The 12,185-nt window shown below is 51.2% G+C and overlaps 1 protein-coding gene across 5 annotated transcripts in view; it reads left to right on the top strand.

Moving 5' to 3' along the window:
* Positions 1 to 12,185, top strand: part of TMEM63C (transmembrane protein 63C) — a 35,939-nt gene that overhangs the window by 1,654 nt on the left and 22,100 nt on the right. The window contains exon 1 of one of the 5 annotated variants that reach the window (XM_074542559.1): positions 1,938 to 2,194. The exons of 1 other annotated variant lie outside the window; for it this stretch is intronic. The gene's annotated coding sequence lies outside the window, so the exon portion shown is untranslated. 3 more of the 5 variants (XM_074542563.1, XM_074542558.1, XM_074542560.1) reach the window with 3 other exon arrangements.

The raw sequence follows: 12,185 nt of genomic DNA, 5'->3' as shown, positions 1-12,185 counted from the left end.
TCCTGCTGCCTCTGGCTGCAGTTCCAGGTCCCTCCCTCACTGCTGCAGGGTTATAAGCAATGCAGGAAGGAGGTATTGTGCTCCTTCACACACAGAGCTGGAGCTGAGCCACACACCACTCTTGGGTCTCAGACATGTGGAGGACTTAAAAACAATGAGTCCTTGTGAGACCGCGCCTGTAAGGCTCTTCTTGGCCAAAATCATGGCCACTGAGACCCAGTATAAAACAGAAAATGAAGGAGTTTTTCTCCCTTTTGGGGCTGCTCTGTACTTCCTTTTTTTGTTTATAATTCTATTCTATTCTATTCCAACTAGGCACAGGCTGGGCCAGAGGCAGGGAGAAACAGGTATCTCCAGGGAATGACTTACACACAGGCAAGGTTTGTCCAGCTTTGTGTGATCCCCAATGTCTTGTCAGGCCAAAGGAAGGGGAGAGGGTGTTCCTTTGGGACTGGGGCAGCTCACCAGCAGCAAGGTTGCCAGATCTGCTCAGAAGTCAACATTTCCCAGCAGTGTTTGTCAATTTAAGTGATGAAACATGTTGGCTTCCAGTTCAGTAAGTCAGAGAAGCAATGCTTCTTCATTGCTCAGAAGCAGGGGATCAAATATTGGGGACCCAGTCATGAGGCATTCTAGAAAATCCCCATGGATTTTTTTCTCCCACAGGCTCCCATTACTAAGCCAGCACGGTGGTCTCTGCTCTCTGCTGAGGTAGACAGTGTCTCCTGATGCACAACAGCAGTCAAGGTCTCCAAGCCTCAGTGATGCTGTAGGACTGGCACTGGCTGGTCTGGAATGAGAGGGCAAGCTGTCTGGCTTCTGCTCATCATACATATGGCTAAAGATACCAGTGAAAGAGATTGGGAAATTTATTTTTACTCAGCTATTCCTTAAAGTTTCAGGTATGTGTTGATTGGGCTATGGTAGCTCCTGGTTGGAGATAAAGATCTCATTGATGCGAGACTCATTTACATGAAACTGAAGTTTTATCAAAAGACATCATGTTGTAGCCAACCTGTTCTCTGCACCATGCTCCAGCAGACCAGAAGTCAGCCAAGTGCTCCCTCAGCCTTGGGGAGCCTAAAAAATGAAAGACACTATATGGGACACCAGGCTTTCACCCCTTGGTTCCTCATGGTGTGTGAGCTGTGCCAGCCATTTCCACCAGCAGTATGAACAAAGATTCTTTGCTGGCTGCTGTTATATTATGTTCATTTCCCTATGCTTCTCCTGGTGATTTTCATAGCTGTGCTTGTGAGACTGGAAGGTCCTTTACTTAAATGGCTGGACTTTACCCACTAGACTGTGCTTCTTCAGCCCAAAAGAGATGAAAAGAGCCAAAACAAGCCTTCAGAGGATGCTGCAGAACAACACTATTTACTCAGCATCTGGAGAAGTCACAGATGTGGGACCCCCAGGTCCCCCATACCAGGTGGGAGCAATGAAGCACTTGGCATGTCATTGAGACTTCTCCTCAGTAACTTTCTGGTGACTGTTCCATGGTAGCCCACTGCATATGTGTCTCTGACCATCACCTGGGAACAGTGCTGGCCGTGCAAGACCCCCAATACTGCAGCCCTGAGGGTGCTGCGGGTGGTTTCTCCAGCACAGAGTGCACTGCCTGCATTCTGACGGATTGGAGAATTGGGGAGGAGGCTGGGATGCTCATGGAAAACAAGGTTCTCAGTGTCCCTTTACACTTGGTGGGTCAGGTTCCTCTCTCTCCCGCCGGTCATTCCTGACGAAGGGAGAGACCTTCTGCGGGAACAGGACCCCTAGGAAGTTTCTTAGCCACCGTCCCTGCTGCCACTTCTGCCAAGCATCTGAGCAATGCTTCATCCAGGGGAGTGGTTCTGCAAACGGTGTTGAGGTTTCAAATGTACCCACCCACCTGCCCCTACCACCGTGGGCTGCCCCCCGTGTGCCCCACGAGCCGTGGCTGATGTCCCCTGAGGCCCGTTCCGCTCGCCACGGGCACACGCCGGGCGGCCTTCCCGAGGAGCCCGAGCGCCGCGGGAGCGGCTCGGAGCGGCGGCTGCGGCGGGCACAGCCTCACTCACACCCAGAAATAGCCTGAGACGCGCAGACCCCGCACCCAGGCGTTGTGCCGGCAGCTCCCCGCCCGCTCCCCGCTCCGAGCGCCGGGGCCGCCGCCTCGCCCGCTCCTCCCCGCACGGATGCCGCGGGGCGCACGGTACGCACACCGGCGGGGGCTGCCCGACCTGTCTCGGGCCGGGGAGCGGCTGCGGCTCCCGGCACAGGCCCGGGCCCGGCGCGGTGAGGAGGGGGAAGCGCCCGGGCTCCGCAACCCGCGGACCGCGGCCTCTCCGCCGCAGCGGGGCGGGCGGGGGGCGGGGCGGCGGCGGCCCCGGCCCCTTCCCCCGCCGGTGCCGGTGCCGGGCCCGGGCCGCTGCCGGCAGCCCGAGGCGACCGCGGGGAGGGGAGGAGGGAGGCGGCGGGCGCAGGGCTCGGAGCGAGCGGGGCCGGTGCCCCCCAGCAGGTCAGTGCGGGGCGGGAGGCGGCGGCAGCACGGGAGCCGCGGTCCGGGCTGCGGGGCTCGGCCCCGGGGCGGTGGGCTCCAGCGAGTGGGACTGGGGGCCGGACGGACCCGGGGCAGGAGCGGCTGTGCGGTGGATGCGGTGGGCGGGAAGCGTGCGTGGGACCGGGCCGGGCCTGCCCACGCCGAGCTGCTCCTGCCGGGTGCGACTGCGGCGGGGGATGCTCGCTGGGCGGGTAAGGCAGCACCTCCTCGGGCAGCCCTGGGACAGCTCGCCAGTGCCGTTCTGCGGCTCCGGGAGGCACGGACGGGCTTGGGTCGGTGTTGTGGGAGAATTCTGGGGACTTGGCTCTGTTCAGACACTTTTTGCCCGCCTTTATCTTGGACCACGTACCAAAGTGTTTGTAACTAATGCTTGTGTCTGCCAGCCTGATGGGTGGCTGAGGCCCAGCACGGCACAGGGGCTTCCCTGGGCTGCTGGAACAATTTGGTGGCAGAAGGAGGGAGAGAGCCCCAGCCCCTCAGAGTCCCTCTCCCAATGCACTGGCCTACGCCACTGGCCTGTGATGGGAGATAAAATATCACTCCAACGCTGTGTCATGTCATGGCTTGTGCTCGTCCCCTCATCATCCTGGCCACAGAACTGTCCTGGGAGCTACACCTGAGGGTGTTAGATATGCTTTGTGCTGGCGGGGGGAGGAGGGGGAACCTCCCCCCATTTCTCCCTCCAGTTTTGTTATACGGATGATTTTGAGAGGGCTGGTAGCTCATTCTAATGCTCTGGCCAAGCTGCTCTCCCACAGTTTTCAACTTCATCCAGATTTGTCCATGGATGAAGGCCCTGCCCTCTCCCTTGCTTGCCCCCCCATTCTCACTAGCAGCACAGTGGGTTTGCTATTCAGAAACCTTCTGAACAGAAGGAGTGTTTTCCAGGAGAATGAGAGAGAGAGACCTTTGTCTGGCTGACAGATGTTATTTCTGCATGAACATCTTTTTCCTTTTAACTGTTTAGCCACCATCTCCAGGGCTGAGGTACATGCCAGCCTTTCCCCCTTTCAGAGGGTTCATGGGGGAGCAGGGTGTGGAGGGAAAACTGGGTGGGGAAACAAGGTATGAGAAAGCACTTTGCCCTGTGTGGAGATTTACAATTCTGTAGAACTGGTCAGGTTGCCTGTCTGAGCAGGAGAGACAGCAAAATATGCTGTTTGGGAGAAAAGGTGCTGTTGTGGTGATTTGCAGTATTTATTCAGAGAGGAGAGGGGAGAAAGTGGGAAAAATAGGAAACAGAAAGACTCACTCTGATACCAGACCAGAGCCTTGGCCTCACTGCCTTCCCTGCTGCCCTGCAAAGTGGTGGTCAAGGCTGGGAAACAGATGGAGAGGGAAGCAGAAGCAGCTCCTTCAGGAAGGATTTGTCGAAAGTGTCCTGGCAAAGAGCCACTGGCAAACAAATAAGTAATAAATAAAAGCAGGGAGGCCACCAGCACCCTGCAGCCTCTGACTCCATAGCACATATGGGCTTTTCTGGCTTCCCTGTGAGCTTAAACCTCTGCCTTCCTCCCATGGTTTGAGCCTGGCTCCTGAAACTCCTTTCCAATGTCTTCCAGCTCCTTTTAAATTTTTTTAAATTTTATTTTTAAATTTCATTTTATGATAACATTTGAATTGCTCTGTAATGACTCTCCTCTTCAGAGCTTTCCCTGAGGTTAACTATTTAATCTCTGGCTTGGTGGCTGCTGACAATGGTAAGCATAGGGTGGTCCTGTGCAGGACAGAAATAGCAGTACCTGCTGGGGATGCTGATCAGGGGAGTGTGTAGGCCCTTGCAGGTAAATACTGTCCTCTTTCCATGCACAGCCTTCTGGCCCATGGGAACATAAGGCAGATTTCAGCACAGCTTGAGAGCCTGCATCTGCACAGTTGTAAAAGGATGAGTGTCTCTGCTTTAAAATATTCCTTGCAGGAAATACTCTTAAGAGGCTTCGAGAGATTTCCGAAAACACAAAGAAGATGGAGAAATGTTTTTTACACCCACAAGTGAATTCAATTGATATTAAACTAATCAATCACCTAAACTCCTTGGCAAACATCAGAGTGCTGTGCAAATGCTGACTCCTCCACAAGTCCTACAAACACCAAAGCCTTCTACTATTGTCACTCCTGTATTTCTTACTTACAATTAGTTGCTGTAAATATATTTTGTGTACTTAGCCCTAAGATCGAAGAAAACGTTGAATTGCTGATGCACTGTGCTCAGAGCAAAAGCAGGTTTGCTTTTAGATTATTTCAGGAGAAGCAGCTCCAGTCCTGATTTCCTTCACGAACTATGGCTTGAACACATTCAGTCCCTAACCAGGTGTGACAAGAGAATTTAGAGCTTAAAAGATCCCACTTGGTATCTACCTGCACTTTGAGGTGCTTAAATAACCTTTCAAAGCTTGTCTGAAGTTACTGCTTCAACTGTGTCTGAGACTAGTAATTAGGCTGTGATCACACCTTGGTATTAGGTGTGGACAATGTCAGCAGTTTGCTCAGGCTATTACTGCAACAATGGGACAGACAGAGAGCTGTGCACAGCCTGCCCATCGCCCGGGGCACTATTGTTGCTGGTTAATGGGTGAGAAAGGGCAAGTCCTCCCGGGTCTCTCTGCAGAGTAGCTTGGTGAGGGGCACAGATTTACCTCTCCCAGCCTGCTGTCCCTGTCCCTGTGTCACCCTCACCTAACATAATGTTTTCCAGTCTCTGAGGAGCATGAGCACCATTGTATGGAACCATTCCAACACTGGAATCAGTTGTTTAGTTCCAAGCAGAATCCCCATGAGAAGCTGGGGTTACCATTTTGACCAAGGATGGGCTCCTTGCAGTCATAGTTTGATCTTAAATAAAGATGTGTTTAAAATGGAGTACCGGAGCAGGGAAATTCAGTGCTCCTGTTCAGTGGGAGCTGTGTGAAAACTTTGGGTGACCTGATCCCCCCTCCCCAGCACCAGTCTTGTGTCTTGTCATCCACAGATTTGTGGGTGAGCAGAGAAGAAGGCAGGATCTGAACAAAGACAAGCTCCACTGCACCCCCAAGTGAAAAAAGGCAGCTTGTGAGAGGTGGAAAAATGTCATCATGTAATTTTGAGTTCCTCTAACAGAGATAGGAAAGTGCTCTGGCCCTGCTTGACTGGAAAATGCTGGGAGTTGGTGGTAGGAGACAGCTGGGGCAGGAAGTGATGGAAATTGAGACCATGAGCCCGTTAATGTGCTGTGTTGGATGGGCAAGGGGAGGCCAAAATCCAGAGAAGCTGGGGGTGCGGGAGTTAGGGCAAAGAACAGTTTTGGAAATGTAAACAGTTTTGGAAATGGGGAGTGGCTCCCAGCTGTTGCCCAAAGTGAGCCTGTGGTTTCCTGGGCCAAGCTCTGGGGCCTCTGCATTGACCAAGCCAAGGTGACCCTGTCACAGGAATGCTCTTACCCATGCAGCAAGGTGTCCACAGTAAGGTGACACAGCAGGGAGGTGGCACAGGCTGAGGGGCTGAGATCGTGTGGGGGCTGGCAGGCTGGGGGGTGACTCCTGAGCCATGAAAAGTGGCTGGCCAGGGACCACAGGCACCTGTGCAGCTGGGATCCCAGCCAGCACTGGGACAGCCTCTAGGAACATGGGGCTTGGGACACACTGGCTGGAGGATCTGGCTCCAACAGCAGGTTGGGATGGTCTTCTTGGCATGGCTGTGGTTTGGAGCAGAATATTCATTCTTTGAGATACTCAAAACCTGCTTGGACACGGCTCTGAGGAACCTCTTCTAGCTCACAGTACTTTGAGAAGGAAGGCAGGACTACATGTCCTCCCTTCATCCTCAGTGCTTCTGAGCTTAGTTGTCCTGCCTTCTGACAAATTCAGTCACCGTGGGGTAACCCCCAAGGCAGCATTAGAGAAATGACCAGAAGCTGAAGTTTGCCTAGCTTCCCTTTGTCTGCAGGCAGCATTCTGGAGTTTTCTACAAGACTAGGAGACTGCCAGGGCTTGCAGGCTCCAGACTGAGGACATGCACTGTTCATTGTGTTTCTGGGCTGCTTTTCTCAGGGAGGGCAGAACCATGTGGAAGTGTAATGGCAAAGAGGACAGAAAAATGAACCAAATTTTATAGACTTCAGAGCAGACTTGGTCTGTGCCTTGTTTGGCTCTTGACCTGCTGCTGAAGAGGATGGATGAATTAAAGTCAGGACTAAGTAAATGATCAGAAAGTCATGACCCAAGTACCTGTTTTTAATCTTGCTGTGTTTGTGCACTTCTGCTCTTTTCCTAAGGACAAGTTGATTCTCACTGATGAGCATGATGTGATGCTTAGGGCTGAGCAGGAGGCTGCGCTGTGCTTAAGTGGGTGGGTTTATAGCTAACATATGGTTTTTTAAATACTTAATGTCTATATTTCTTGCATTACAAAATGGTGAGTGATGCATTTCTTACTAGATATCACTTAAATATTTATCATAAATTTGGTCCAACTGTATTTCGATGGAAAATGCAATCCAATTGAAAATGTAGAATGTGAGCATTTAGAAGGTGGTTTCTACTTGGTTAAAGAAAACTGCTTAAAATGTATGAGTCCACAAAAGAAAAAAGAATAAGTTTATAAAGACATTTTTTATATCTGTAATGAATTTAACAATACTATACTGCTATACTATATTGTATTATTATAATACTGTGTCATAGAAACAAAATTTTATTATAGGAGATACAAAATATAGCCAGTGATATAATCTGATTATTTTTGACATTTAAGAATTCAGTACTAGTAGAGATTATCCTCTCACAGTTCATCTTCATTAGGCTTTGAAAGGGAACCAGGCTTTCCTGCATTAACCTGCAGTAATTTTTCAGAACTTTTACTAAACGAATCCGTGTACTAAGTTAATAGAAACGTTCTTTCCCCTCTACTTTCAAGAAAGGTTGTGGCTGTCAGAGCCACTTTTGCAGTTCATCAGGCTTTAGCTCCAGGTTCTCAGCCACTGAGCAGATCTGGCAGCAAGGACATACTGCATGAATTTCTAGTGACTTATTTTTCACTGATGAGAGGGATCTGAGGTCTTATCATGTAGGTTTTAAGAACTTCCAGTTTTAAATTGGCTGTCTTTTTAATTTAAAAAGTTTTTAGTTCAGACAAAATCTGATTACTTGTCAGTCAGGTGTATGTTTCCAAGAGCCATAATTCTTTTATTTGTTCTGGTTCCAAGTCTTCTTTATTGCTTTTTCCTTTCATATTATTGCTGCTAATCTTCTCATCAAGCAGTTTCACTTGATTTTTCTGTTGGGAGGTTTTCATCAAGCTTTATTTTCTTTTATCCAAGTTTTTAATTACTTCTGCTTTCTTCCATAAAATTTCATCAATTTCTTCCTTCTTTAAAAACAAACAAAGGGAATATTAATAATAATTGTGGTAGTGGTTGTAACCTCCTGAGAATGATGCATTTTAGAGACTTTCATATTTTGTTCAGTCATTTCAGGAGTCAGAGGATGGATGGCTTTGCAAATACAATCCTCTGATACCCTACACATTGGGCTGGAAAAAGCTAGCTGTGGAAAACTTTAGTAACTGAGAGAAACCATGCCCTTGGTCTTGTCTTAGGTACATACATACACCTGGATGACTATAGCTCTATGTCTGCTCCAGCTTTCAGGATCCCTTCATCCTGGCAGCTAAGTCTGAAGGATCTGCTGTTTATTTGGACAGTCCCTGCACAGAGTTAAACTTGAGGGGTTTCATTCCCTCCATTATGGCAAGGTGAATTTCCAGCCCTCCTAAAAGGCATGTTGCAGTTTTTTCAGCAGAGGCGAGATGTCACTCCGCATTTCTTTGGACTTTGTTTTTTTTTTGCTTTTTTAGGGGTGTTTTTGTTTGGGTTTTTTGTTTGGTTTTGTTTGGGTTTTTGTGTGTGTATGTATAATTTTGTTTGTTTGCTTTTAATAGGAAGTTTGGTTTTTGTTGTTGTTTTTGATTTTGTTTGTTTTGGTTTTGTTTTGTGGAAGATATCCTGGAGGCAGCATAAATTTCTGTACACGTGTAGCCTTAAAAGTCCAAGCTGGGAGCAAAACTCAGTATCCATCCGCCTCCCCCGCTGCCCGTGGGAGTCCTCTGTGCCAGTGCTGTGTCCTGTCCGCCCCTGGGGCAGGAGAAGAGCTGCACAACCGTTTGATGGGACCCCGCTGACCCTTGGCTCCAGTGCTGCTCTCAGTGCTGCTGGCTGGTGTGCTCCCTGAGCACCCTGAGGAAAGCTCTCTGTGCCTCAGAGAGCTACCTTGTCTGAGGGGTAGAAAGCAGGGAGAGTGTTTGTTCCAGCAGGTATCGCCCCCCTGATTGAACAGAGCTAAGCTGGGGAGCTGGGTTTTGTGGCCATGTCCTGTGTGTGGCCAGCCTGGTGCTCTGCCCAGCAGCAGCACTGTTGGAGCTCTCGGGTTCAGTCTGGTCCTGCAGCTCATTTAGCACTGGATCCCTCTGTGACATGGTGAGCATTAGGAGGAGCCTTTCCAGTGTTCTTCTGTGGCTCCTCACACCTGGCTTTTGTTACTTCTTGGTCGCCTCCCTCCAGCATGACATTCATGTGCCCTGTGACAGAGCTGTGCTGCCAGGAGAAGCATGGAAAGCAGCTGGGCAGGGTTTGGAGACCAGTGTGTCCTGCAGGTATCAGTGTATTCTCAGAGAAAGAGCAGCAGTGTGGGATTCAGCTTCACTTAAATGTTGGTGCCCGCCACTCTGGGCTTCCTGTTCAGAGCTCTGCTCACCCACCCAGAGCTGTGGTTGGCACAGGGATGTTGGGATGAGCCAGAACCTCCATAGCATCTGTGGCTGTACAGATTTCTGTCTCTGGTGAGTGCAGGTGTGCTGCTGGCAGTAGTGGAGCAGAGGAGTATTTCACTGCAGGATGTGTTCATGCTTTACTGGAAGTGCTGGTTGCTTCAGGGAGGTGGCAGCTGTGCTGAGGCCTCATGCATTCACACTTTGCATTTTCCCAAACTGGCTGGAGGTGTTTCTAGGTGGGGAGATGCTTCCTAGAGCAGGGACAGCAGCTATGAAGCACAGTGAGCACCAAAGTGCCCCTTATGTCAGTCACATGGTGGATGAGGAGGTGGAGACCCTCACTCATTTAGTAAATACCCTGTTAGTACTGCAAATGCTGAATGTGGGATCAGGTTCTCGGGGTGCTCAGTGCAGAGCCACAGTACATGGTGGCAAGCTGGGATGTGCTGGTTGGGGATGCAGGAAGGGAGAACAGCATATACAAAGCCAGGCATAAAGCAGGAGCCTTGTTTGGGACTGGGCCAGGATACCCAGCCATTCCACAAACACCTCCATTTCAATGCTGCATCCCCAAACATCTCTTCCAAAATGGACACAGAGCCTGTCTGGTTCCTAGTTGTGACAGAGCCTCAAGAGCTGCTGGGCTGTGGGGAGGCTTGCAGTGGCTCTTGCTGGGACACTAATCCCTGCAGGGTGAGGGCACTGGGTCCCCAAATCTCTTCATCCAGCTGTATTCCTAGTGCTGGCTCTGCTGTACCCAAACCGCCCTGGAAGCACAAGGAGGCGTGAACTTGGGGAGGTTTGTTTTGCAGCCATCTTCTGCAGTGCCTCATGTTTAATTTGCCGTTCCTTTCTGGTCCATGTGAGCAGTGTTTATGTGGAGGGCAGGGGGTGGCTGCCTGAGGACCCTGTACTGCTGGCAGAGTGGACAAATCAGCACAGGGGGTGCCAGCCCTTCCCTGAGCTGCCTGTGAGACGCTGTTTGCAGGGAAGGCAGGCCTGTGAAGTCAGGGACAATGTCTCTGCCTTCCCTGATCACAGACAGCCTTTTTCCAAGGCTGAATTGGCCATGAAGCATCTCTGATGGTGCCTTTTGGATGCAGCCTGTTTGAAAGGAGGCAGCCCCCCCAGCCAACCTGCCAGGCTGGGCTGGCAGCCCCTACACAGTGCTGTGTTGTGTGCTCTTGCAGCAGAAAACGCTTGCAGGTCGCTCTGTGACCACCCCTGCCAAATCTGCCATCTGTTTCACATCCTCTGGGCCACGCTGTGCCTCCCAGCCCACGGCTTCTCTTCTCCCAGTGCCTTGTCCCTTTCCCAGCCTGGCTGCTGTACATGTCCAGATGTGACACTTCCTTCTCTGCCTGAAGGGGAAAAACCCATTTCTTGTGTTTTTCTCCATCACATCCGTCACTCCCAGTGCGCCTTGCGGTGGTGTGGGCAGCTGCTGGCCAGTGGGTATGGGCAGGACAGGGCAGGACAGCAGCAAGTGGGGGCAGGAGGTGCCAGCCTGCAGCACTGGCACTACAGAGGCTGTTTGCTGAGCATCTGTGTCCCATTCATCCCCTGTGCTGGGCCTCCTATCACATGGGCCTGTGATAGGTGTGTATTGGGGAAGGCATCATGGAACCCAGTTCTTGTCCCAAAAGTCCTGTGATTTCCTTTCTACCACTGGTGCTCCAGGGCCATTTGACTCCCCAGATCCTTTCCATGGAGGAGATGAGAGCATGCTGGTGGGTGTGATGGGCTCTCTGCTCTGCTCTGCTTGGCTCTGCTGTGCCCTGCACCACGTACATGATTGTAGCTGTGCTTAGGTGTTGTGGGCAAGGGGAATTCCTTGTGAAAATGCAAGTTATGGGGACAAGTCACCATACAAGAGCACCTGCCGCACTGGAAGGAGGTTGAAACAGTCATGCTTTGCAGAGCCCCATGTCTGCAGCTCCACATGTGCCTGGGAGAGCTGCCTTCCTTCCTGGCTGCAGCAGCTCCTTTCCTCTCATCTCCCCCAAAAGCTGTGTGGGCTGCAGAGACAACTGCATGAGTGCCCCAGTGACTGGGGGAGAGTGACTACCTGCTCTCTCCACTTCCCCAGGATTGCCCTGCATGGTGTACACCATTGAAAGCTTTCCCTTCCCTTTGATGCACTATTGACTCAAAGCAGTGTGCTGAGTTCTAATCCCTCTGGCACAGCTGGATGCAATGAGCATGGCTGGATGTGACTGGCACAGCAGCTGCTGGGGCCATCCCCACTTGTGCAACCCACTCCTGCCAGCTCCCATGCTCACAGGGCAGTGTGATTCATCCCAGTCACATGGTGGCACCCAAATCTGTTAGGAAGCTGGGCAGAGGTGGGAAGAAAGTCTTGTCAAGGCCAAGATTATGCTTAGGCATGTGCAAGGCCAGTGGTTATGCTTATGGGCTCCTGCTACAGTCCAAATCTTACTCTGCTCTTGGCACCAAGCACAGCCAATAAAAATGTTCTAGCTCTGCTCTAGATTTTAGATGCTCTAAAATCATTGTGTGTGTGTGTGTGTAGTGTTATAGTACACTGCTGTCAGGAAGAAGCTCCTGTACTTTCAGAGAGGGGAGCTTGGCAGGCCAGGAGCGTTTCTTTGCTTCTGCAGCAGAGTCAGCTATGGAGGATGTTGTGACTGCTTGAAGATGGGGAGGGGTGAAGGGTGGAGAGGCTGGGGGCAGCCAGGCACCAGGGCATCCTGCAGAGCAGTGTGGAGGAAGGTGCACATCTGGATCCAGGAGAAGGGGATCAGGATAACCATAGGACTGCCCATTGGCCCCTAGGAAGCTATGTGATGAGGGGGCTTGGTGGGAGGGTGCTCCCAGGTCCCTGTCAGGCAGCAGCAGGCTGGAATGGAGCAGAGCTGTGCCCAGCATGAGTGCCAGGCCC

Source organism: Zonotrichia albicollis, chromosome 6 (assembly GCF_047830755.1).
Source record: "Zonotrichia albicollis isolate bZonAlb1 chromosome 6, bZonAlb1.hap1, whole genome shotgun sequence".
NCBI lineage: Eukaryota > Metazoa > Chordata > Aves > Passeriformes > Passerellidae > Zonotrichia > Zonotrichia albicollis.
This window is presented reverse-complemented; position numbering and strand designations above follow the sequence as displayed.